The sequence below is a fragment of the Canis lupus genome, chromosome 7, assembly GCF_003254725.2.
Source record: "Canis lupus dingo isolate Sandy chromosome 7, ASM325472v2, whole genome shotgun sequence".
NCBI classification, from domain to species: domain Eukaryota; kingdom Metazoa; phylum Chordata; class Mammalia; order Carnivora; family Canidae; genus Canis; species Canis lupus.
This window is the reverse complement of record NC_064249.1, coordinates 4,601,296-4,625,411: the sequence shown is the minus strand read 5'-3', so window position 1 is coordinate 4,625,411 and position 24,116 is coordinate 4,601,296. Positions and strand designations below refer to the sequence as shown.

Genomic DNA, 24,116 nt, shown 5'->3' with positions numbered 1-24,116 from the left:
CTCCCTCGGTTCCTCAGACCATATCAGAGAAGAAATCTGCACTTCAACACTTACGCAGAGGAAGAGTGGTGTCAGAATAGATTATCTCATAATGCCCATGTCATAGTTTCCATATCTTACTGCTGATTAACATCAACTTGGCTTTCAAACTCAACTTGGATTCTTAAAATCTTCTATATATTTACCCACTTTCTCCAAACTTCTAAAACTACAGGACACGTAGGGGAGGATAGAATGTCCTTTTTATTTTTTCCTAGTTATTTTGAAAATAGTCACTTATTTATTTTGAATTCATTACTTTCCAGCTAGGTGCTAAGGCAGGAGTTGCAAACTCAGAGGCTCAGGAAGCCTCTACATACCTCAAAGAAACAGTCAGTGGGGGCATGGGGACCATGGTGAACTGGACCACATAGGCTCCGGTCTAAAGGCTGCAGCTCTTGCTCAATTGCAGTTCGTTGAAATGTGGTAAGAATGTAGGCCCAGAATGGCCAAACTTCCAATTTCCCAAGAGAAAACCAAAATATGGGATTTTTTTTTAATGCGGCAATAGGAAGGCAATTTGGTACCCTATCCAGTATAAAATGTTTATACTCTTAACCTGTTGTTAAAAAACAAAATTCAACTGAGTAAATTGAAAGGTCTAATTGGCTTTATTGAATGATTCACAAATCAGGCAGCATGCCACCCACCAAGTAGAAGGGCACTCTGGGAAGTCATACAAAATGATGGGTTTTTATAGGAAGGAAGGTGGGTGAGGAAGTTGTAAACAGAAGAAAAGACTGTTCCAAGCAAGATCACCTTATGTTAGGGGGAAGGGCAGGAGGTGGGGGGTCTTACTAGGCAGATTACCTCATCTTCCCTTGGGGGTTGGAGAGGGCGCAAGGCACAGATTACCTCAGTGGTGCTTATCAAAAAATTCCTGATTGACAGGCTGAGACATATTTCTGGGGGAGGTTGAAACTGCAATTAGGTTAGGTAGTAAGCTCTGGGTTAGTAACTTGGGCTGGCCCAAGTAAAAGCCATTTTGGATCTAACAGCATCCTACAGAAAAAAATCCTATCAAGTACACAAAGATATATGTAGACTGCAGTTATTTGTAACAGTGAAAATGGGGGTTGGGGGCAGAAGTAAAGGGTCATCAATTGAGAATTGAATAAACCAATGGAGAACATCCACAAAATGGGGGGAAAAATTATGACTATCCTAGCAAAGCATTTTTAATTTTTCTTTTTTCCTTTTTCTTCTTTCTCCTCTTCTTTCATCCTTTCTATCAGTCTATCTATCCTTCTTCTAGAGTAGAAAAAGCAGCTAAGTGTCATTCCTTAAAGCACCTGTAATACAGACCAAACAAATAAACAAGCAAAACGAGTAGCCTTGAAGCAACTTCACTCTGCCCTGTCCTTTGAGTGATAATCATTTAGTTATGCAAATATATGGCAAGAAGGCCCCTGCCTCTGGGAAAATATAAGAACATCTTTGTTTGGTCTGGCAAAGCTGCCCCTTCCTTTGATATATTAAAAAAAATTTTTGCTTTGTTTAATAACATCTCCAAGAAGGAACCACCTGGAGAGGAAGGGCCTTGCCCTATCTGAGATAGCGGCCAAAGCTTTGGTTGGATTCTCCATGCTATGGACTAGACTCTCAAAAATAACTGCTTTTTCAGAAGGAAAAATTCCAGCAGACTAGAACATGTAGAGATATTTTGAAGAAGCTTTTGGGTATTTGAGCTGAGCTCAATAATAATTATCCTGGGAAAAATATTTTAGCTTTCTGTCTTAGGTAAAGCTTGACTAAAATAAGGTAAAAAAAAAAATCATGATAAATTTAATTCAATAAATATTTGTTGAGACAGTTATTGAATCTGCTAAGTGTAGAGGTGTATACTGGGCATGATAGAACATCTTTGGGTAAAAAAGATCTCCAAAAATTACCCCTGGCTTCAGGGAACTTACTGTTTAAAAATGGACTAATATGTAGCCATTAGGTACACGTAGCTATTTAAATTTAAAGTAATTAAAATTAAATAAAATGTTGGATTGAGTATCTCAGTCACAGCAACCACATTTCAAGTGCTCTGTAGCCACATTTCCATCATCTGGTCTAGAATAGGGGTGTGTAGTGCTTGTCAGCTTTGGGAGTCATACAGTCTCTGTTGCAACTACTCAGATCTGCTGTCGTAGTGGAAAAGCAGCTATAGACAATGGAGTAAGGAAACGGACATGGTTGTGTTCCAATAAGCCTCGGTTTACAAAAATGGACAGCAGACCAGATTTGTCTTGTGGACCAAAGTTTGTTGATCTCTTGTCTAGAGAAAGAAACAACTAACTTTAGTGTAAGGCTTTCACATGGAATAGAGAATAAAGTAATTGCCTTTCTGTGGAAATTCAGAGTCTTTATGGATGCATTACCTACAATAATAAATGATTTTTGTTTTAAGTCACTGACATTTAGGAACTTTGCCATAGAGCAGTAGGTAACGGACACATTTCACCCTGCTATATCTCTAAGACCGTGCTTAAACAATGTTCTGAATACCAACATGTAGTATATTTATCGTATCTTTATATCTTTTAATGCTCAAAATCCACATCCTCTGTGGAAACTTTACCAACTTTTTCATGCAAATCTGTCAGGCTCTCCTCTAATGGCCATAACCATTTTAACATCGCTATTGCCATATGCTGAATTCCATTTGTTATATGCTTCTCTCTAAGTAGATAGGTAAGCTTTTTAGGAACAGAGTTTATGACTTTTTCATCTTTGAATCCTCAGCATTTAATACAGTTCAGCACCTAGTAGGTGTTCAGTAAATATTTGTTAAGTCAGTATAGCCATGATTGACATTATTGACAACACTTTCAGGGCCTACATATTTGGCATTTTTATAAAAGTTCTGTGTTCTAGGTATTTTAAAGCGTTTGTTTAGCCATTGCTTAATCCCTGCATAGCTCAAGATGAAGTCTGTACAGATTCACTGAAGCTGTGAGTTTCTATGCACTGCGTTTCATTCATCTAAATTTTCAATTTCGGGGGTCCCTGGGTGGCGCAGCTTAGCGCCTGCCTTTGGCCCAGGGCGCGATCCTGGAGACCCGGGATCGAATCCCACATCGGGCTCTCGGTGCATGGAGCCTGCTTCTCCTTCTGCCTATGTCTCTGCCTCTCTCTCTCTGTGACTATCGTAAATAAATAAAAAATTAAAAAAAATAAAAATAAAAATAAATTTTCAATTTCGAATTCTTTTTATTCACAGATGTCAGGATCTCCAGACAGATCAGAGTTACTTGTTTACGCATATATACTTTTTCTAAAGAAAAAAATTATAGATATTATTTTGCAAAATGGTATGATTTTCATTTTTGAATTATGTGAAAGGCAGTTGTGTTTTCACCTAAATCTCCTGTGAATATATTTTTAAGTGACTATAATTTGCATATTAAATTTGCATTTTTATGACCAGGGGTTGTAATTGAAAACAAGGGAATTGGAAACAGAAATAATGAAAGATTATTATTACTATTACTTAATAATCCAACTGTATCTAGTTAGAAGCCCTTTTAACAAGGAAGAAGCATTCATAATATCAGATCACAAAAGATTACCAGTATGAAAAGTGTATTTTCATAAAAAGTACACAGGTAAATGACTGCATTCATCTTTCACAGGGGAGAAACCTATTCTGTTGTATGGAATTGCATTATGTTTAAGGTCTAGGGAAATAACAACCAGATTTTTTATTATTCAAGAGAAATGACCTCTGCCCTAACACTACAATGCTTCTTAAAATTGATAAAGTTCATTATCTGATCTAACTTTAACATTTTAATTACATGTTTGAAAAATAAACCAGAAAATAAATGAAAGCAAAAAAAAGAATAATTTATATTGTAAGAGTTACACTTTTTACACCCATTTAGTTATTTCAAAATAGCTTTTAAAACCAGCTATTTCATAATGACCTTCTAGAGTCACATAGGAATATGAACCAGATGACATAAAAGTGCCCTAGATTATATTTATTTTCTATATGTTAAATTCCATTACTATTAATTTGTATCAAATGTGACTTACTCTCAAAACTTTCAAATTAATGAACACAAGCATCAGAGAAGAAAACTATTCTAGAAGTAAAAATGTAAAAAAAAAAGAAATAAAAATGTAAGTAACCAATTGTCTAAAATTCCTATCCCATGTAAATGTTTTATAGAATATATAAATCATTGTTTTCTATTCATATGTGGCTCTACTTTATAGCAGCTGCTACAGATGTGTCTTTTTCCTGGAACAAATCGATGCCACTGGCACATTGGATGCCAGAGCTACTGAAGTGGTAAGTATTTTGGTCTATACTGACAGTCAGAGGGCACAGAAGTAGTTGCCATTCACCTGGCAGGACAGCAGGACACCTTCACTGTCTTCTTCCACAGTGGTGACAACTCACTGCCACTACTGAATCCATGGATATGTATTGTCTCTCCATCCCACAGGAGTTCATACAGTCCCCTCTATTGATGACAACATGCTGATAAGGGTCTAGGAAGCACGTAGTGGCAGCTGTGCAAGAAGCCTTGACAAGAGACTTGTGTGCCAAGGGATAGGATCTTAGTTCCAGGAAAATGCAGAGATTTGCTGCCTCAGTAAAATTTCTGGAGATCCAGTGAAATTGAGCATGTCTACATACCCTCTCCAAAGGGAAAGAGAAGTCCCGATACCTTTTCACCCTCTACCATAAAGAAAGAGACACCATGTGTAGTAAACATCTTTTGATTTTGGAAGTAACACGCATCACACGTAAGCATGCTGTTCCCATCCATTTAGCAGACTTGCCAAAAAAGCTTCATACTTCTAAGAGGTCGCAAACACTGGGGAAAACATGCTCAGCTTGCCTTCTACACTACCTATTTTTAGCAATAACAATCTTCTTTGAGAAATAGCTCTTGATTTGATCTACCTACCCCTGATGAAGAATGAGCGTCTGACTTTGGGACATCAGGTGACATGATGCCACTGTTGGTATCATAAACCGAGAGTTACCAGACTACCTTGGTCACAGAGTTACGCGTACCCAGTGACATTCCATTATTCAGGTGGAAGTAAAATATGCGAGTCCAGACATGGTAGACCTTGAAAGCACATGACAAAAATCTTAGCTTTATTTGTCCTTTATTTTGACTAATTCATATATTTTATTCTTTTTTTGCCCTTGCTCACATTAAGCTGAAGTCAAAAAATTTGACCTTTCTTTCAGAGCACTGGCCGTTGTTGCTGACCATAAGAAGAAATACTGCCACTGCACTTCATATATATTACATGTTGTATATGTTTTTTAATAGGTGTCTTTATTATATACTTTAAATATACATATATTTTTAGGCATATTGTTTTTGTGTTCTGTCTTCAAAGCATAATCAGGAAATTCCATTTCACTTAAAATGTTAGAGCTCCACTAATGGGGGGAGGACACCAGGGGGATTCTATTCTGCTTAAAAAGTTTTGCAGTAAATTCTTCGTGCATGAGAGGAAAAGGGGGGAAATGTACACTTCCAGGTTCATAAAACACTCGACTTGTAATATGTTCCCACTTCCACAAAAATACCTTTGTTCTTTTGAGGGGACGTGGAGGATGAAAAGGGGCAAGAAAGAAAGTAGGGGTCAGGGGCAAAGAAGAAGAAATGAATACATATAAAGATAGAAAGTAGCTCTCTCAAGGAATCTGCAGGGTAGGTACATTTTTGTAATTATGAAGTCCTTTAATTAAAACATTTTTAAAGTTTTTCATTCTGAAAAGCAATATGTATTCTGTGACGCATTAACATATATGGGAAACAACTGATTCTTTCCCAGCCTCCGTCCTGAGGTGACCTATGTCAGCAACCTGGCATGTGATGGTCCTCACCTCTCCCCTTATACGTATATAAGAACATTCAAAGGTATTTGGAAGTTTTTCATTTGCTTGCTGTTCCAAATATTAGATAATACTGTACACATTGTGCTGGAACTAAGATTCCATCATGAACATCTCAAGTCAATAGAAGTCGAAATCCTTCTTTTAAACAGTCACATAATTCTCCATAGCAAAAATGTACTACATTTAACTCTTGCCCTATTGATAGATAATGAGATTGTGTCCATTCTTTGGCCATCACAGTCAATGCTGCACCAAATATTGTTTAATGTGGCCTTGAAAAACGATGATTATATTTCTAGTAAAGCTATTCAAAAGTGGAGTTGGTAGGCCAAAGAGTATATGTATTTTAAATTCTAATAGATGTTGCCAGATTTATGTCACAACTTATACTCCCAGGAACAATGAATGTATTACTGTTGATTTCTCATTTATGTCTTAACCAACAAGGAGTGTTAGGACTTTTTGATTTTTGCCATCAAATATGAAAGATTCTAGATTATCAAAAGAAGCATTTCTTCGTGTTTTCCCTGGATTGAACTCAGTTTATTTGCTCAGGTCTCTGGCATCTGTAGTAGGTTTGCTCCATGAAGTCAGCATGTGGACTTCACTGAAGCAGTGATGTTCTTTGCCCTACTCGGAGTCATAGATTGCCTCTAGGAGACTGTACCATCCGAATTGTACTACCAGGAAAAAAGCATGATATACAGGTTCATACTACCTTTGTCATATATGAAAGATACCTTGATATTCACTGGAAACAAAATGATAGAAACAGAAAATCTCAGGGGTTGAAGGGGCTATCCAATGCTTAAATCTTAATCTATAAAACCCCTACCAATTTATTATTCCAGCTCCGCTTAAATTCCTCTGATAGGGAACCTACAAAAGCAGACAGCCTATTCCATAATAAGAAAGCTAACTTTTACTGAACGTTTATTCTGTACCAGACACAATTGAAAGGGCTCGGCGGGAAGCATCTCATTTAATCCTTACAAAAACCCTATGGGGAGGCGTTACTATTACACTTATCTCACAGAATAAACCAAGGCACAGATCACAGGGCTAGGAAATGGTGAGAGTTGGTTTGAAGTCAATGGGAAGCCATACTCAACCTCTACACCCTACTGCCTCCCAGAGGCAGGTTTATAAAACTGTGAACGCCAACCCCTTTGCTTTGCAGACCTAAACATTTCTTCCTGTACTTTTGCTTCATTGCTCCTACTTCTACTCCTCTTATTTCCATGAATCCTCCTAAAACCTTTTGCATACGAAAATACTAACTGAAAGTAGCTGTGAGGCTCTTTTCCTATTAGTCTTTGGTTCTAGAAACCAGAGTGTATTTAATGGAAGCTAAAGAAGGATCAGCTCACAGCCCTCACCCAGTGGCAACAGTGAGAAAATGAGATTGTCCCTAATCTCTTACTTACGACACGACAAATCAGGCCAACTGTGAGTCTTTACAGGAAACAGGCCTAAAAATTTCCAGAGGAAGGATGAAGTACCCAGCATTAAAACACAAAACATTAATAGGAAACAGTCACGTAACACCATTGTATTTTTGAAGTCTTGTCCATCACTGAAATGCATGCTCCTAAAAAGACTCCCACAGAATACCTCACATACCTAAAGGTTAACTCTTTTAAGAATACAATGACAGAAAAGAGTAGGGCCCAAGAAACAGGTTTAATAATGTCCCAGGTATAGGTATTCAAAGATAGTGGAAGATAGAATAATAAAATTAGCATTAAAACCACCAAAAATTTCCACATTTATCCTAAGAGGATGGATTCAGTGAAAATTCAAATAGAAAACAAAATTAGATAGTACAATGGAAGTAAAATATGCCCATGATGACTATCAAGTATGTCAATCAAAGGTTAAGCAAGGATGTATTAATATAAGGTTTTTATGTTTTATATATATTTTTATAAGGTCTTTAACTATGTTAATTTCACTGTTTAGAAAACCTATGATGAAAAAAGAAAAAGAAAACCTATGATGTAGGTTGTAAGTTCCATTTATAATCTCCTGTATCAGAAGATTATTTTTTCTCACTTTTTCTCTATCCTTTGCACTCAATCAAATTAGTTGTTTTCTTGAAATCTAGGCCATATGAACAGTACAGCTTTTTTATTTTGCTAAGTTATTTGCACACATGTGAGGCCAAGAGCTCATGGAGCCTTATTCCTGATGACTCCTCCACATTTTCTCACTGCTTACTTCTCAGTGCATTCATTGTCATTTCTTTAAACTTGAGAGGTCAACCTATATTGTTGTCTTGCATCAAAATAATTGAGAACCCAACACTAAGCACTCCACTCAAACAGTAAATACAAAAATTAGTAATGAAAATGTAACTTCACTGGGTGATTATGGGTTTTTTTGGTTTATTTTATTTCTTATTTGCAAATTGTAAGCAATTTTGTATAATACTTCTATAAATTTGGTTCTACATTTTTAAAATTAATGAACTGTTAAGGTCATTGTTTAATCTATCTAAATATCCCTGTTATTGGTTAGCTTTGAATTAGCTTATTAATTATCAATTGAATAAATTGAAGATAATTCAACCACTTTGAAGGCTTAATCAGTTTTCTAAATTTAAGTGAGGTGGATGGGCTATTTAATAATGTGGACTTCAAGAACAAATTAGGGGTTACCAGGTGTGTGAATGGGTGACATAGGTGAAGAGGATTCAGAGTATACTTATAATGACAAGTACTGGATAATGTATAGAATTGTTGAATAACTACATAGAAACTAATACTGAAACTAATACTGTATACTAATTATACTGGAATTAAAATAATAATAAGTAAAAATAAAGTGTGTACTTTACTGAAAATTAGTTAATATATAAACTCTTGAACCACTGTTTTATACATAAATACATAACCATTAGTGTGCCTACTTATCTGAATTTTTCTATCAAATATTCCTGTAGAACATATACAGGGGATTGTCTATCTTTGGACATTTCTTTAATTGATATATAATTGGCATCTAGCATTGTATTAGTTCTAGGTACACAACACAATGATTTGATATATATATATATATTTTTTTTTTGTAAAATGATTACCACAATTAGTTAATATCCAGCACCATGTATCATTGCAATCATTTTTTTTTTTCTTGTGATGGGAACTTTTAAGACCTACTCTCTTAGCAACTTTCAAATATATTATACAGTTACCATGCTGTGCTTTACATTCCAGGACATATTTATCTTAGGACTGGAAGTTCATATCTTTTGACCACCTTCACCCATTTTGCCAACCCCCCAGCTCCCACCTGAGGTGATCATCAATCTGTTCTCTGTTTCTATGAATTTGGTGTTTGTCTAAGTTCCACATATGAGTGAAATCATATCATATTTGTCTTTCTCTGACTTATTTCGCTAGCATAATGCTCTCAAGTTCCACCCATGTTGTCACAAATGGCAGGATTTCCTTCTTTTTATGGCTGAATAATATTCCATTATACATATATAAATACACACACACACATACACACACACACACACACACACGTATACCACATTTTCTTTATTCATTCATCCAACAGTGGACACTTAGGTTTTTTTTTTTCTTGGTCTTGACTATTGCGAATAGTGTTGCAATGAACATGAAGGTACAGGCATCTTTATGAGATAGTGATTTAATTTCCTTCAAATTAATATCCAGAAGTGGAATTACTGGATCATATTTTGCCCTATGTAGTTTAATTTCCACAAATTTGTGAATTTTCCACTTTTCTTTCTGTATTAATTTCTAACTTCATCCCATTGCAGCCAGAGAAGATACTTTGTGTGATATCTGTCTTTAAATATGTTGTAAGAATTTATGGCCTAACATGGTTTAGCCTTGGAAAATGCCCCATATACCCTTCAGGAAATGTATATCCTGTTGTTGTTGATTATTTTATACATGGTAGATCTAGTTTTTTGTGGTGTTAAGTCCTCGGCTTCCTTACTTTTAACTAGTTGTTCCATCCATTATCAAGAGTGAACTACAAAGTCTTCAAAGATAACTGTAGTTCTATTCCTCCCTTTAATTTTGTCAGTTTTGGTTTCATATATTTTTGTGATCTGTTATTAGGTGCATAAATATTTATAATTGCTACACCTTATTGTATTGAACCTTGATTGATATATACTTAATATATTATTAATACATAATGTCCTTTGTCTCTTATAAGTTTTTTTGAACTAAAATCTATTTTGTATGATAATAGTATAGCCATCCTTGTTCTCCTTTGATTACTGTTTTCGTGATATATCCTTTTCCACACTCTAACTTTCAACATGTTTGTGTCTTTGGATCTAAAAGGAGTCTCATGTAGACAATATACAGTTGGATCATTTTTTAATCCATCCTCCCATCTTTTTAAAAAAAAAATTATTTATTCATGAGAGACATAGAGAGAGAGAGGCAGAGACACAGGAAGAGAGAGAAGCAGGCTCCATGTGGGGAGCCCGATGTGGGACTCAATCCTGGGACTCCAGGATCAGGTCCTGGGCTGAAGGCAAATGCTCAATCCCTGAGCCACCCAGATGTCCCCAATCCTGCCATCCTTTTGATTGGAGATTAATTCACTTACATTTAAAGCAATTACTGATAAGGAGAGACATCTGCCATTTTGCTTTTTAGTTTCTATATGACTTATCCATTTTTTTATCCCTCATTTCCCGTCTTCTTTTGTATTGAAATTCTTCATAGTGGATTACTTGAATTCCCTTATCATTTTCTTTCGTGTGTATTCTTTAGCTGTTTTTGTGTGTGTGTGTGTGTGTGCGTGTGGTTATCTGAGGATAAAGTTTAAAATCATAAAATTATAACACTTTCATTTGAACTTATATTAGCTTAACTTTAGTAATGTGCAAAAACTATGTTCCTTTAACACTTCTGTCCCCAGGTTGTTGATGTTACAAAATTACATCTTTATACATTATGTGTCCCAAAACATAAACTAACAATTTTTGATGCATTAGCCTCTTAAATTATGTAAAAACAAACAAGGAACAAAATAAGGAGCTACAAACCAAAGTTACAATAGTAGTTGCTTTTAGACCGATAGTTTTTTTAAAATGTACTAGTCTCTTAAATCATGTAGAAAATAAAAAGTGGAGGTAAACACCACTGTTACAATAATACTAACTTTATAATTCCTCATGTAGTTACCTTTAGAGAGATCTTTGTTTCTTCATACAGCTTAGAGTTGCTATCTTGCAGGGTAGGTAGTGGTAATACACACCCTCAGCTTTTATTTATCTGGAAGCATATTAATTTCTCTCTCACTTCTGAGGGACAGGTTTTACAGATATAGGATTATGGGTCACTTTTTTCTCTTAGTACTTTTTACATATTAGCTTACTTCCCTCTAATCTCTAAAGTTTCTGATGACAAATCTTCTGACAATTATTGAGGATCCCTTGTATGTGATAAATTGTTTCTCTTGCTGCTTTCAAAATTCTTTGTCTTTTTCTTTTGATGTTTGATTATAATGTGTTTTAGTGTGAGTCTCTTTGAATTCATCCTACTTGGATTTCACCAAGCTTCTTGGACATTTATAGTCATGTCTTTCCTTACATCTGGAAAGTTTTCTGCTATTATTTCTTTAAGTATTCTCTCTTTTCTTTCTGAGACTCCCACAATGCATATGTTGGTATGTTCTATGATATCCCACAGGTTTCTTTGGCTCTGTTCATTTTTCTTCAATTATTTTTTTTCTTTCCGTTCCTCAGACTCAATAATTTCCATTGTCCCATCTTCAAGATTGAGGATTATTTTTTCTGCCTCTTCAAATTTTTGAATCCCTCTAGTGAATTTTTCATTTCAATTATTGAATTTTCCAGTTGCAGAATTTCTTGTTTCTTTATAGGGTTTCCATGTCACTGTTGGTATTTCTAGGTCATATGTACATCTTTTTCTTGTCTTTCTCTAGGTTTTCCTTTAGTTCTTTGGGCATCTTTAAGGAAGTTATTTTAAAATTATCATTTAGTGGATCTACCATCAAATGTTTTTCAGCTTCTGTTGGCTTGTTCCCCACCCCCGCCTTTAAATGAGCCATACTTTCTTGTTTCCTTTGTACCTCTTGTGATTTTTTTTGTCAAAAAGTAGATATTTGAATCTCATAATATGGGAACTCGAAATTAGATTCTCTTCATTGCTCAGATTTACTGGATTTTGTTTTCATTTTTGTTTCTGGTTTTATTGTAGTAGGTTGTCTCTGTGTCAAGGATCAGCCCAATGTGGGAGCTTAAGACCTCAAGTCTTTTGTGAGCATACACCTTTCCTTGGACCTGCATGGTGACTTTCTAAATTCCCCTATATATGTAGTTGCTTTTGGATTATCTATTCTTCAATGTTTGGCTCCCAAGAGGAGAAAAAGAAAAATGAAAGGGGTAAGGGCGAAAGGCACCATCACTTTAAACCCCCTGGAAACCACTTCGGCCAGAGTGAGAGGGGCTTGCAACAATAAGGGAAGGTGCAACAACAACGGCCACTGCTTCTTTGTCTGCCTTCTTGTGATCAGAAGCAGCACTCAGAGATCAGAACACAGATCTACATTTGGAACACAAGGTCCTTTGGCCCACCCTGGCTCCTGCAAGCTACATCCAAAACACATGCACAGCTGCCTGCCAGAGGGCTGAGAGGTGGGGGATGGGTAGCTGCTACTGTGCTAAGATTCAAAATTGAGCAAAATAAACTGCAATTTACTCTTTGAGACTTCCCTTGCAAGTTTCAATCTCCAGTAGACTGTAGAGTTCCGAAATAATTATGTCAGACAGATTCTTCCAGTGCAAGTTATTGTCTGGGTTAGAGAAAGATTTCTGGTACTCCCTACTCCACTATTTTCCCAGAATACTCCTCTTTTGCCTGTTTCTGAATTGGATTGTTTCTACTTTTCATTCATTTTAAAATATGAACAAGATTATGTTAGTTCTTATATAGGACCCCTCAATGCCTTCCCATCTCCGCATTGAATTCCAATCCTCTTACCCAGATTAACAAAAGCCTACGGGATCTTCATCCTGCTGCCTGTCTTTCTTAGCACCATTATGATCACTCTCCCCCTCACTCACTTCTCTCCTCTTGTCTTCCTCACACTCCCCAAGTTCATTTTTGCCTTAGGCCTTTACATGGGCTCTTTCCCCCCCTGTACTTTCATAAATTGAGAGAGGGAGTGTAAATTGGTACAACCACTTTGGAAATTTCTAAGGGTCTCTTGAACTCTGAAATGAATCTCTAGAATGCTTTTTTCTGCAAATTTTCTCAAAGAGATCGTCCCTATTTAATTCAAGTACTCACCCACTCACTCCATCCTGTTACCTCTTTACATTTATTTTTGAGTAGCACATAGCTGCATGTTTAATAACTTACTTATTTCTTCAAAATGTATGTTTATTTTAACCAGATTTTACCTATATGAAAAGGTGACTGGCAAGGGAATAGAGGGGGGGAAAGTTTGGGAAAGAGTCCTGCCAAAGGAGCAAGGTATGTATTTTCTGTGTTAATGATTAATTCAAAAAAATTTATTAAAAACCTACTATAAGCATAACGAAGAAGAAAAACTGCCTAGTATCAGATATTACATTTTACTGGAGACTACTGACAATAAGTAAACAAATACACAAAAATATGTAGTAATAATCACTAAGAAGGAAATAAAGCAGTAAAATAATAGAAAATGCTAGGGGGAGAGGAGTCAGTTTTAGAGAAGGTTTAGTGGAGTATGGGGTTGAGAACAATAAAGGCAGATTCGACTAACCTGTAGAGCCAAAAGAAGTTAAGAGATGAAAAGGGATAGGAGAGCTTGGTAGGTTTCAAATCTGCAAATTATGGAAATATATTGAAAATAGAATCTTCTTTTTTCTGGATCATTCTACAGTTTTAGTCTATAGCACTGAGATCCATTTCTTCAAATAGCCAGAGAAATAAATAAAAAAAATAATCTTTATCTACTGGGAAAAACTATAAGCTCATGGAATTGGAAGACACAGAGGGAAACGAGTCCAAGATTCTCATTTCAAAAGACTTCCAATTACTGACATATTTGGGGTAGAAGAATCCTATTTTCCTGAAACAAACCAATTAAGAAGCATTTCTCTAGTATTACAACACAGCCTTTCTTTCAAATGCCAACTAAGAATGTTGGAAAGATGTCTGAGGTGCATTTGGGCTTCAGTGATATCAGGCAAGTCATCTAATCTCTTTACAACTAGGCTCTTCATCTGCATCTGCACTGTGGTATAATAACATAAACTCTGAAGTATTTTGTAAGCACGTAAGTGTATTAGTTCAGGTTGCTCCTAGAAGCAGCTGCCAAGACAGGATTAGACATGCAAGAGATTTACTGAGGGAAGGAGCAGATGCTGGTTTGACCTGAGTAGAAGGAGTGGAAAGGAGGAATGGGTGAGAAAAGTCTCAGACTACAGCTCAGCTCTAAGAAAAGCTCAGCCAGGAAGATGGGTTGTCCTTGCCCAGAGTGACCTGTGAAAGGGATTCCTCATCTCACTGGAATGGGCCTGCTTCTGTAGCCTCATTATGCTTAGCCATTGGCGAGGAGAGGCTTGTGGGAAACACGGCATCTATGAGAACACAGGGGTGGACCCAGCGGAGCAGCAACTAGGCCTGTCTTCAGTTTTGCTCCTTGTAGCAGGAGATCCCAGCAGCATGTTTCCATGACTACAGCAATCCACCTTTGTGCCTCAAAGACCATCACTCCAGGCAAGTTTAGGAAACAGCTAGCTACTCCATGGTTTCTGGAGGCTTCTTCTTCTGAGGGTAAACTTAGTAAAGGGAGGATAGTGGGACAAATTATACCTCCCATTGTTGTAGTTGGTTGGTCTCCTGGTCATAGCTGGTGGCTCACAGCTCACTTTTTACTATCCATTCTAGTGGGTCCCCTGGTTATGGACTCCTCCCACACCTTCTTCACTGTGAACTGAGTCCCTGGGTTGGGTGCTATATTGTATGTTATTCCATGGCTGGGGATCAGGAGTTCTGTAAACCCCTGGATTACGGTGCTGACTGAGGGTCTGAGGGCAGAAATGCAAGCCCCTCCCATCTATCTATCTATCTATCTATCTATCTATCTATCTATCTATCATCTATTTATCTATCATATATCTATCTATCTATCTATCATCTATCTCTTTGGAGATAAACCCCTGAACCTTCCAGAATGGAAAGGTCCCCGTGGAGTTGACTTGTCACCAAGTGACTGGTTGGTCTCCTTGAGGGCTAATGCCACATCAGGAGCTCAGCATTGGTCTCTGTGGCTGAGACCAACAACAGATATTCAGAAGCAGCAATAGCTAGTTGAGTCTTACAAGTGGGAGTCTATTCTGTTGGGCCTACGTACATAGCCTCCCTCTCTACCAACATGTCATTTATGTGTCCATCACACCAACTCTATTAACTAGGTAAGTCATTTTGTCTGGTTGGTTGTTCAGTGTCTCTTCCATGGTAAATTCTCTCTTGTGGTTATCATAAAAAATCTTCACACTCTCTGCCTATTACCAGAGTCCATCACGACTAGCTCAAACTTCATCTCCGATCTTCTCTTCTTTTCCTTCTTGGCCCCTGACTAGATGGCAAAGTCACAGGTCCCTGTCCATGAGTCAATGTACATTCTAACCTCAGGCTACTTTTCTTTCCACACAAAATGAATGACCAGGTGCACTGCTAACAGTTCTGACTATTAAGAAGATTTTTCCATTTTACTGTCTTTTAAGACCACACCTGAAATGTGGCTAAATGCAGACACCATCCATTTTCTGCCTATACTCACAAGCCAGCCCATCTGCACACTAAGCATCGGCCTTTTCTCCCCCTTCATCTGGTCACGTGAAACCCTCCATATGGCCATAAGTATGACTGTGGAAGGGGCACTGGTGCAAGTGTTGGGAGTAACATGGGGTCTGGGATGTCTGTTCATGCAGTTTACCCATGCCCTTCGGCCCTGCTTAAACTTGATCTCAGGTGTGCCATTACCATCTTATAACTTGCTGTCACTGGTCCCATCTGACTTTATGACTTGGTGGGTCTGATACAACACAGTTTATAATGGGCTACTCTAAATGCATAGTCCCTTAGGACCCCATGTTCAAGTACTACTTCTCTATCAGAGTCCAGGAATGTGTCAGAAGCTATTTTTCAAAAGCATATCATGCTCTGCTACAGATGTTGCTTGTTCCAGAATCCCAGAGGCCTGTGTTATGACTCTTTCCCTGGGGCTCTTTTCCCTCTGCTGACACCTGTAACATAATCAGGTTTGCTGGATTTTATGGCTCAAATGGTAGCACTGCTGCTTGCACTGTAGCCTGGACCCGCTATGCTATGGAACTCTCATGCTCTGGGCCACATTCAAAGCAAGAAGTCTTCTGGGTCACCCAACAGATCACCTGGAGCGGTATCCTTACATGTGGATATGTTGCCTCCAGAAACCCGAGAGATCTGTCAGCTATTGTGCTTCCTGCTCTGCGGTAGGGGACGCAAAATGTGGCAATTTGTAATTTATTTTGTGGGGGATATCCCAACATTCTCCTGATTACTGGACTTCTAGAAGCATCACCAAAGTGGCAGGTCTCTGAATCTGCATAGGATTAATGTCCCACTTCTTAGAGTATATGTGTCTTGCCAAGGCCTCCGGATTACTCACAACCTCTTGTTCATTTTGTCCAATCATTACAATGATTGCGTGGATACCTATGCAGGTTCAGGGAGCCCAAATCTCTTTGGACTATCTTACGATGGGAAGTGGAAGAGTTAAAGAGCCGTGATGCAAAACTGCAAATTATAATTGTTGTTCATCCAATGTCAATTCACACTGATTCTGGTCTTCTTTTCCAGGGGTCAGCAAAATTTTCTATAAAGGGAAATAGTAAATATTTGAGGCTCTGCAGGCCATATGGTCTCTGCTGCAATGACTCAACTCCATCATTATAATGTGAAAACAAACAATAGATAAATGAGCATGGCCACGTTCCAGTAAAACTTTATTTACAAAGCAGAGAGCTGACCAGAGTTGATCCACAGGTTATATTTTTGTTATTCCTTCTTTTTTCTAATCAGAATGGAAAACAGTACATCCACTACTTCGATAGCCACATACCATTTTCCTGTGACCTTACAAATCTGTTCTAGCCTTGGTACCACATCTGGCATAGCAGCACAGTTGAGGCCTGTTAATTTTACAGTAGTGTGTAGTCATTCTTCAGTTTCTATAGGAGCCAGACTGCTGGGATGTTATGATATGGAAAGTTATGCCTGCATCCTTTAGGCTTTTAATGATGGCATTAACCTCTATCATGACCCCTGGGATCAATAATGGTGTTGGTTATCTATTTTGGTGGAGTAGAGGGTTGTTGCACAGTTTTCCACTTGGTCTTCATCACTGTAAGAGATTTTACTCCATAGGCTTAGAACCCTATGTTGGGGTTACTCCAGTTGTCAAGTATATCAAGACTGGTGACACATTCAGAACTTGGGGAAGTGACTACTGAGTGGATCTGCAGATCCATTGTGTCCTCAGTGGGTCAGACTCCCTGGGAGCCAGAAATTTATTTGAGGAGAAAATTTGGGCAAAAAAATGGATGGGGAGCCAAGAGAGGCTGGGAGAACCAATAGACCAGGATGTAGTTCTGACCCCAAGTGAAGGAGAGGGGGCAGGAAGGTCGGGTGAGGTGTCAGTCCTGCCGTCATCGTAAGCAAAGTTTGGCAAGGCTATCTGGGGATTCTCTCTCCCCTGTGAGGGGAGTCCTTCACCTCCCAGGAATGGTCCTAACTTAGTATTTCTGCCATGCTGAGTCATTGGCTGCAAGCACCCAGGGAAAGCATAGCCTCAGCATGAATATGGTGCTAGATTTTAGCACTCAGCCAGTGGGGCTGTCAGCTAGTTATTCTCTCCAGGCACAGCTACTACAGTGCTTCAGCTGCAGTATTAAAGTCAGCTCAGACTCTGCATCCAGGAGACTCTTATAAAGTCTAGATACCAACCTCTTCTCATTAGGGAAGAACCAAGGGAATTACTACACTATATGCTTGTCATGGAGTTGCATGGTTCTGCTTCCTAGGAACCTGGCAACCTCTTCATTAATGGGTTCTGGATCCAAAAATTGATTGATTAGACATTTCATTGGGGTGACCATCCTGAGCATTATGTTTTCCCACTCTTACCATTTTTTTGTTGTTTGTTTGTACATGTTAAGTAGCCGTTTTCTTGGCTTCCTGCCCCCCAGGATGCTGTTATCTATTAACTATCTATTAACTATTAACTATCTCCACAACTTCCTGTAGTTCAAACTCTCTTGGCTGTCCCTCAAACCCAGCCGGACATTACAGTAGTTGTGACCTTCTGGCTTCTGGGGCTTAAGTATCATCACCTGGCCTCTGTTATGTCAAAGCTCCATCATGTCCATGAATTTCAGCAAGCTCAGTACCATAATTCTTTCCTTCTCCCTGGTTTAAGGAGGAGACACATCAATGATAATGTTGGTACCTCTCTCACCGGTGCATTCCCAGTGGCCTCAGTGAATAGTATCTCCTCTGGGTCATGCCATTGAACATATTCTTTCTGGAGATTTTCTGGCCTCACAAAATTAACTCCCAGCATATTTACTTCCCTTAGCATCTTTATTCCTTCTTCCTTCTCCTAGGCCATCTTGAGCATTCCTTACTTTTTTTCAGACTTCTAAAAGCCATCCTAGCAATGAGTTTGCCAAATCCTAGGATCATTGAAAGGGTATTAAACTCCAAGAGTGATCGTTCATGGCAAAGAATTCTTATTTAGTCTGTCTTACTTTCTGGCCATGAAAAAAAATCCAATCCTAAGGATACTCATTGACTCCTCCTGGTATGCCTTATTACTAATTCCTGTACCTCCCTGGTGACTAGTCCCTTTCCTCACTTCTCAGTTTATCCTCAGGTGGGTTATGCTGAAATTTAACTCTAGATATCAACCTGGCAGCCAGGAAAGGAAGCTGGGGCAACTTCTGAGGGAGGCACCTGTTGTCTTGTAGAAGAGAAATTGCTAAGGCATCTTCTCAGCACAAGAGAATTTCTAGCTCTTACTAGAGAGCTCTGAGGTTTCAAGTCACTCTCTAGAATATCAGGGGCACCCACCTAGACATCTCCACCCCATGTTTAAAGGTTCCAGGTTTTCCCAGCCAGAGTAATGACATTAATATGCCAGACTTGCCTAGGCTGAGCATCCAAATGGATCCCATTAGACGACCTACAATCTGTTGCTCAGCTACATCTGCTTCCTACTACAGGAGATAACAGCCTCTTTATAAGGTACCCCAGAGTCCCTCTCGTTCTCACACCTGGCCTTTAACGGACTGTTAATGGCTCTCAGTTTCTCATTTTCCCTCTGCAGGGCACCAGTTCAGTATGGTCATAACCAGCCAATTTTACTGTCTATAAGCATTTTCCCCTAGTTTATTTCAAATACCTTAATTATCACACATCCAAGGGCATTCTCCACCCCTGTGATGTTTTCCTGGGTCACTGGGATGTTTTCCTGGATCACTACTGGTGAAATATTTAGCAATTAGGCTACCATCTTGTGCCATGGACTATCCGTGCACCTACCTACCTTTTTACTCCCCACTAGGGAGTGAGCAAACCAGTCACAAATCCCCATCTTACTATCTGTTTTCTCAGACCACTGTTGGCACCACTACGTAGTTTGAATCTGCTGAGAGGCAAATGCCATGACGGCATTAGATGGGCAAGATATTTATTGGAAGAGACAGCAGGAGAAAGCAAGGAAAGCTTTAAGACCATATGCAGGTCTGACAACTATGGAAAGAGAGAAGGAAGGAAAGAAGATCGGGTAGGAAAAATTTCAGATAGTGCCATTCTAAGAAAAGTTGACGCAGGCTCATTAAAAGAGTCCTACATCTTGCCCAAATGGACGTGCCCCTGTGGTGTCCAACGATTGGTCTCCACATTGACTCAGAAGGGCAGTGGCAGGAGCTGTCAGTCACTTGTGCTCCCTAGAGATTTGAACAGCACATCTTTATGCCCCCCAGATTTTTTAAGCAGGAAGAGTTCTTTTATCTGATATATACAGAAACCATATAAATATACAGATAATAAATAATTATCACTTTGATTTAGGTTCTCTGTAACAACTCCGTTCTCTGAGCTATCAAATGACTTAACAAATCAAATAATTTAATATCTATTACATCTAATTGATAGGAGTTTTTGGAGACTCAAATATAACACTTCCTTTAAGGATGCACTTGAAAGTTTTAAAGGTAAAAAACAGTATTTGTGAAAGGTCCACACAACTGAGAACCGCTCTTAACGTTCCCCTTTTCTCTCGGGGAACAAGACCGAGATCGGATAAGGAGATAGGAAGCACCCTAACAAGCTGAACTCGAATAAATCTCTAAATATCCGTTGAAGTCAGAGAGCTAAGTCTTTGCTGACCAAATATCCTGAAGAAATGTATTTAGAGTGTATCTTATCGAAGATTTCAAATCTTAAAGTCCTAAAACGAATGACATTACTTAAAAGAGTTTTCATCTGTTAAATTTAAAAAGCAATGACAGGGGGATCCCTGGGTGGCTCAATGGTTTGGCACCTGCCTTCAGCCCAGGATGTGATCCTGGAGACCTGGGATCGAGTCCCGCATCGGGCTCCCTGCATGGAGCCTGATTCTCCCTCTGCCTGTGTCTCTGCCTCTCTCTCTGTGTCTCTCATGAATAAATAAATGAGATCTTTAAAAAATATATATATATATATATAGAGAGAGAGATAGATAGATAAAAGCAATGACAGTAAACTGGTAAGATCTTTTACTTAAGCAAGTGCGGGTAAATGGAGCTAGAAATGAGACTTAACAATATGTGTACCGGTACGTAACAATCTGAGGCATACCATAAAGCAAAGCCTTTCAAATCATTCCACCCAAGTATCCTTACCTGAAAAGGAAAGTAAGTTCAAAATCCAAAGAAGGATTAGTTGTCCTGGAACGTACTGGTAAGTGCTATGAACCAGCGAGGCGTACCTACTGAGTCGTAACAACCTAATGCTCAGCAATAATATCCTCTTTCTAATTTTCTTCTATTTTTATCATTACAGAGGCAATATCATAAACGTTAATCAGAAGAACAACATGAGGAACTCATCCACCCTGAGAAACTCAATTAACACCTTGAGATCTTTTCCTGTGAGTCATGTTCCCATTTCCCGGGAGCACTTCCCTCGTCTCTAGATGCGAACTTGCAGGCTAAGTGAATAGACCTTTGTCACAGAAAGACTGAGGTCCGTTTCTCAGTTGGCTGTATTTGCTGTGCCCTGGGAGTGGTGCCCTGCAACAATTGTCTTTCTGGTGGTGGGAGCCCTGCTGAGCTCTGGAATGCCAGTCCTCTAGGTCACCAGGGCCCAGTGATCAAGGGGCACCCCTGTGAGGATCTGGTGGCCCAGTGATCAAGGGGCACCCCTGTGAGGATCTGGTGGCCCAGTGATCAAGGGGCACCCCTGTGTGGGTCTGGTGGCCCAGTGATCAAGGGGCACTCCTGTGTGCACCGCGTGTGACCACTGGCTTGAGCAAGGTGGCCAGAGCGCGGAGGAGCAGGGCACACTTGTGGGCTCGACTGCAGGCCCGCTGGCTTCGGCAGGCACGGCTTTGGGCTCTGGGTGGGAGCGGGGTGGGGGTGTCCCCGCTGCCTACGTGCACAGAGCTCAACTCGGAAGTGAGATCTGCTTGCCCACCCCAGCCAGGGAGTTGGGCAGCACTGGACCTCTGAGCCCTGGGCTCCCTCCTGCCCACTCATCCCAGCAAGGTGATGGGTGCTGCTCCACCTGAATTTGCTCATGCCAGCAGAGCCTGGGGAGAGCACAGGAGAGCACCCCGGGGAGCGTCGCAACCGTACCCCTCCTCCTGCAATGCCCCGAGGTCAGCATATGAATCTCCCTCAGTGCATTTCAGACCTGCGGGTTTTACTCTGGCTCTGGGAGCTGATGAGACCATCCTAAGGCTACCCTAGAGGGAAATCTCAGTTTCCAATAGCACCTTGGGATCCCCCAGAGTCAGCCTCATGGGTTTTCCAAGCCAGACATTCCAGGGCCTCATCATTCCGGGGTGGATCCCAGGGGCCAGGGTGCCTGATGAGCAGCACCTGTCTGGGGAGATCCCTCCGTCTTGGGTGTCAGTGCAACTGGGGTGGAGTTTTGTGGGAGAGCACGTCTCTGCCTCTCCTACCCATGTCAGGGTCCTTTTATCCTTTGTTACAAAGAACAGTTCATTCTGTTTTCAGATCTTTTTTCACAGGGATATGATGCGTATGTAGCTGTAGTTTTTTTTTAAAGATTTTATTTTTAAGTAATCTACACCCAACGTGGGGCTTGAACTTATAACCCCGAGATCATGAGTCATGCTCTACCCACTGAGCCAGCCAGGTGCCTCTGCTGCTGTCGAACTGGTGTGTCCCTGGGGGGAGGTGAGCTTGGGACCTTCCTACACCACCATCTCAGCCCCTCCCTCCAATGAGTTTTTAATGTTAGTCATTCTGTTTTTCATTTGTGAATCTCCAGTTAGTTGTCATTACAATGTCTGGCTTTCAAAATCTTTTGTGTTGCGTCCGTCTCATGCTTTCAATGCCAATTTTTATTTCTTTAAGCATTTTAGATTGTTATTTTATATTCTGTAATCAATAACTTCACTGTTGTCTTTGGTTGTCAGAATTTAGTGTTTGTTATTTATGTCTGCTGTTGCTCAGGATTCCTTGATTCCTCATGTCCTTTGTAATTTCGTGCTGTGCAATCACATCAGCAGGTTCTTTTCTATAGAAATCTTATGGGGCCAGGATCGAAATTTTATCTCCCAAGAAAGAATTTATTTCTCTCGTTTCTCTCCTATCAGACAACCAGGGGTTCTACTAACTTATGATAAATTCTTATTCTTATCTTGGCCTGGATTTTAATGGACTAAGTAGGTTTAACTAATTGAATTGTGTACTTCCCTTAAATTCGTATGTTGAATCCTAACCCCCAATGTGGTTGCATTTGTAGATGGGGCCTTTTTATTAGGTTCAAGTGAGGTCATATTGGTGAGGCCCTAATCCAATGTGGCTGGTGTCCATACAGGGAGGAGAGGAAGAGACACCAGGGATGCATGTACCCAAAGGGAAGACCATGTGAATGAAGATAAGGGAAGAGAACAGTGATTTGCAAGCCAAGGAGAGAGGCCTCAGAAGAAACTACACCTGATAATATCTTAATCTTGAATTTCCAGCCTTCAGACTGTGAGAAAATACATTTCTATTGGTTGAGCAACCCAATCTGGGGAACTTTGTTATCACAGCCCTAGCAGGTCCATACAGTAGGAAATTAAACTTTTGACCTCTAACTCATGGGTAGGTAGACCTTTCTTTATAAATTTTCAGGGAAGCCCAGGCAGAGAGACTCTCCCTACTGGCAGGCAGATTTGCTTTATAGTCCACTTATTCACGAAGGGCAGGGCTATGAATAGGGTAAATGAAGTGCCTTATGGGCTTCACGGTGGGCCTGGCCCTGACTAAGGGTAGCTTAGCTTTTTGAATGTCTAAACTATATAACAGGATCTTGGCTGAAACCACGTATCTGGCATAGGCCAAGGCCAAGTCTCTTGACTTCATTCAGCCGCTAAAACTCAGGCATTATCGTTACCAAGACTGACAAATTTCTTCAGAGCAACAATAGTGCCAGAGATGAACTACCACTTTGATGTCAGGCTCAGTTTTGGGTTTTTGCTACCTGGATTTTTTCTTCTTTTTCAGATTTACGCATTTAAAATTACACTTTAAAAATGTTCCCATTGAGATTTTTTTGTGAAGGTTTTTTTAAAGCATATCTTCAGTGCTATATGCCTGGAAACCAAAGCATAAGAAAACCATTCCCAGAAGCCTCCTTACAGACTCCCCCCACCCCTGATGTTTCATTGGCCAGGAATTTGCATAAATCAATAAATGCAGGAAGAATCAATCTTTCCAAGATTGATTTAGACCGGTCAAAATTTTTCTCAGGGACCCACGTGGGAGGAATGGACAGTGAAACAAATTTGGGAAATAGGGAATGAATAACTGTTATGGAGACAAAATAGGATGCCTACACTACAGATAATTTAGGGGAGATTGAGTAGATTAGTCTGGCTAGTACAGAGTGACCTAGAGTGTAACAGGACCTAAGACTAGAAAGGTATTTCAGGG

The 24,116-nt window shown here is 39.5% G+C and overlaps 1 long non-coding RNA gene across 1 annotated transcript; it reads left to right on the top strand.

The window, feature by feature from the left end:
- The first annotated feature begins 214 nt into the window (after positions 1-214).
- On the top strand, positions 215-23,443 carry LOC125755363 (uncharacterized). The gene is made up of 3 exons (XR_007411701.1): positions 215-465; positions 21,010-21,097; positions 23,017-23,443. It is a non-coding gene; the product is annotated as an uncharacterized LOC125755363 (long non-coding RNA).
- The last annotated feature ends 673 nt before the right edge of the window (positions 23,444-24,116 follow it).